At 33.8% G+C, this 4,162-nt stretch overlaps 1 non-coding gene across 1 annotated transcript; it reads left to right on the plus strand.

The window, feature by feature from the left end:
- The first annotated feature begins 1,092 nt into the window (after nt 1-1,092).
- On the plus strand, nt 1,093-1,166 carry Trnat-agu. The gene has a single exon. It is a non-coding gene; the product is annotated as a tRNA-Thr (tRNA).
- The last annotated feature ends 2,996 nt before the right edge of the window (nt 1,167-4,162 follow it).

A 4,162-nucleotide genomic window follows, 5' to 3' on the forward strand; every position in this document is an offset into this window, starting at 1 on the left:
TCAGCTAGAGTATGTATATGTATAATCTATTTCCCTTGTTTTGTCTGGGCGTCAGCAACGTATACATAGTTCATTCCTGTTATGTCTATTCCATTGTTAATTACTATATATATAGTTTACATTCCCTTAACAATGATAATCGTAAATGTGTAAAATAAAAATAATACCATTTAAAAATGATAAAAATCTATAGCTAGGATATTCTTTATCGCATACCCAGATATTACAGCAATAAGTTTGAAAAGTTATCATGTTAAAAACATTATTGAAACGTATTACGTCCAATTCATGTATATTATACATTACACAAGGCGGTTTCTTAAAACTGACAGTTCCCTGCCTCCCCAAGTGTTACTGTTCACCATTGGACATTTTCATGACGTATGTTCTGACACCTTGACTGTGCTATATATCTATACTTTGTATCATTAAAAGTTGCATTATTTTAGGAAAAAACAGGAAATTTAGGCTTTAACATACTTAATATTTTCTTGTAAGCTTTACGTGCCAACACCTTCAGCAAAATGGTGGTAGCATAGGAACCGACAACTTACTTATGGTCAATAGCTTGTAGTCTTTCCAGTTATAGGTAAACTTATATTCAGCTAAATGCCTTTCACGTAGCTTAAGATTAGTGGACTATTAAAATATATTAGATATAAGTGTCACTTCTCTTTGGCTTAGAACAAAGAAATATCAGCATTTATCACTAATCTGAATAAATGAACCACATAAGTAAACTTAAGCGTCATGATGAATTAGAATATGATATTTGTGAATATATTTTATATCCAAGCTGTCTCGGGCTATTCGTTGTGTCCACCAAGAGGAATCAAATATAGTTCTCGATTGTTCTCTTTTCCTCACTGTCTGCAACAGCTTTCTTAATTAAAGCTAACTGTCTTCAAACCATTTGTCAGTTCCTAGAGTCCAGTGAGTCTCTTCTTACCTTCGTCAAATTTTACCCATCGGAAATTCTACAACCGGTGAGAGAATGGTAAGTTTGTAGGCGAATAGAGCAAACATCCAGAGTTCCATTTCCTGCGATGGACGCAGAAGATAGTTCAAAGTGCCATCTTTGTTAAAAGACAGGGCGCTGTGGCTTAGTTGGTTAAAGCGCCTGTCTAGTAAACAGGAGATCGTGGGTTCGAATCCCACCGGTGCCTTCTAAATTTTGTTTAAAAAGTGCAAATATAATGCGCTACATTCTTGCTACTGATGACGTTCAAAGTAACAGATTATGATTTTCATATTCTTATCACATTGCTTTAGTTACCTCCACCATCGAATGTTTAGGGGTTTTTATGTTTTAAACTCTTTGTGTGTTTGAAAGCAAAATATCTCGAAAACGACAGAATAAATTTGGACAAAAACTGCTATACTGTAGAACTATGACACAACTTAGAAATGTTTAGTTTTTGGAGGGTTAAAATCACAGCAAGGTTACAAAAATTTCAAACGTCCTTGTCTGTTACCACTATTTTTACACATTAACTCAGTCAACAAAAATGATCGGATTTTAATGAAACCTGGTGGAAATATGTAGAATGTTATTCCCTATAGTTCAACCAAAAATGGTCCATGTCCGTTGACAACGAAACAAATATAGAAATATTGTATTTTCTAAAGAGCCGAAGGTATGAGTGCCCCTGTAGTTCCATTCTGATGTCATCGGGCACTGGCCAAAGATAAAATTCAAGTCCTGACCAGTTAAAATGGTTTTCTAGAGGTGCCCCCGTTATTTCCCTCATAAAATTTTCCAGACTTAGAGTTTAGAGATCCCATCTTTCTGAAGGACCGTAAGTCTCATGAGGGCAGTTGTTTTACACTACGTGAGATAATAAAATATTCGATCATTTACACCTTTCCGACCTTCTTCCGGCTCGACCTTTGCAACTAAATTCAGTCATGCACCAGGCAAGTCCAACATCACAATCTTCTAAGTACAACTTTACTATGTTACCAGATAAAGGACTATGAGAAACACCTGTTTCTGAACTCCCCCGATTGTTTCCCCAGGTTCCTAGTCAACTTCGGGAGATGTTAAATAGAAAAAAACTGTTAGGTTGCTGTTGTTGTTTTCTCTGCCAACCTTCTTTCAAATCTAATTATGTACCCAACGTTGCTTTAATAAGATATGTTTTAAATTGTCCTATGTGTTGGAGAGAGTAATACTAATAAATTAGAGTACTTTATATTCTTTATATTCAACAGCCCATGGCTCGATTTCTGCAGCAGAAAACAACACTAACAACAACGTAGCTATGACATTAATCCTTCCCACCAGGTGGAACACCTTCCTTTACTGCTGCATACTTGCCTGTTTGTTATTGTTACAATTATCACATGTTAAATCTATATGTAGATTAAATATTCATGTACAGTAATAATTTAATGAAAAAGATACATTAAACTAAAAATAGTAATTTTTTTTGAATACAAAGATATAATATTTGAAAACAAAAGGAAGCATAATCTACATAACAAGTCTGTCACAATCACACAAAGATTAGCAGCGAATACACAATAGCATTACGTACTACATTAACAATAGCTGAACCTACATTCACTGTCCTCACGTATAAGGGAAACCTGGAAAGTCAATGAATTTTAAGTTTTCGGTTCGGGGAATATCAGGTAATTTCGTTTTACAGACCTTGAAAACTAAACGAATTTCATTGTAGGATATAGATGACGAATTAAAGAATTAGCATTCGCTACAAATATCACATACAGGTTAAGTATGGAACACTTAGCACTTCAGTATGCATATTCTATGCATAAACATTGTTTTGTCTGCATCGATGTTTTGGTTTACAGGTAACTGTCATGGAGTATGAAGTTAGCCGTAATAGATCAAGTAAACAGTAGCTAGGTTCTCGCATAAGCAGAGTGAAAGGGCTTTAGAAAAGGCTTCTATCGTCTTTCTAAATCTGCTTCTTGCGGGTTCGTTTTATCAAAGCCTTTAAGAAATCTCTATTAAGAGATAGGCTGCTTCCAATAAATAAGTTATTTTGATCTTACAAACTTGGTAGATCAATCAAATAGTCCTCATGTCATTAGTCGTAGAAGGAACAAGAAATACCTTGGATGTAATCTGTCATTCACCCGTTTGTGTAGTAGAATTTTGAAAGATACGAAAAGGAAGGGAAATAGTTTGATTGTTTCCGTAAAGTCTTGCAGCTCAAAAATGATATAAGTCTACAAAGGTCATTGTTTTTAATTCATATGTCTAAATATTATTCAAATAATTATCAACAGTGACATCAATAATTATATAAAATGTTTTATTAGTAATTTTGTTTTTATCCGCTATAAAACAAAATATACACAGCAACTAAGAACTGCCTACAGCACACGAAGTCATGATGTAGAACACTAAGTCTTTATGACTCCACAGTAGCCACGAAAAGTTGCTATATGTTGATATTTAGACATTCTAAGGGCACCAGGAATGTCACTAAACCAAATCTGTATAGAATTAAATCGAGAAAAAAATACTTTCTTTATAATTCAAACCAAAAAACAGGATGCGATATTATCTTTAAAATGAGAAGATACTCCTGAAATGATAACTTGTATAACTTCTATATCCACAAATTAACAATGTATTTTGTAAACACTATTGAGCTGCTTGCGAGTTGATTTTCTAAATATAACTGTTGTCGGCAGTGAAAGTCTCTAGATTAGTCATAAGTCACTAGAAATATCCAAAAGGCGAAAAATCTGTAGAAAAAAACATCGCCGATTTGGCAATTTTGAGTAAATTTTTGGAAAGGGTCATTGACAAGCGATATCTTAAAGAGACAGATATTACTACTGACAGTTAAATTAAGTCTGTATGAAGCATCAGGTTTACCTAATAATCTAAAATTTATAATGATATCATGATTTCTGATAATGCATTATGTATTTGAATAATATTTAGGAAAATTTACTGTTTTTCAAGACATATTTGCAGCTTCACAACGCTAAAAACCGGGTCTAAATACCCTTGGTGGGCTGAGCACAGATAGCCCATTGTGTAGCTTTGTGTTTAACTTCAAACAAACAAACAAAACAAGTTTTTGAAGCATTAAACAAGACACTTCAACGATATCATATTAATACGCCTCTACATTCAGGGTTCAACAACACAAACAACTTATTCACAATAATAACA

Source organism: Limulus polyphemus, unplaced genomic scaffold (genome assembly GCF_000517525.1).
Source record: "Limulus polyphemus unplaced genomic scaffold, Limulus_polyphemus-2.1.2 Scaffold7429, whole genome shotgun sequence".
Lineage (NCBI taxonomy): Eukaryota > Metazoa > Arthropoda > Merostomata > Xiphosura > Limulidae > Limulus > Limulus polyphemus.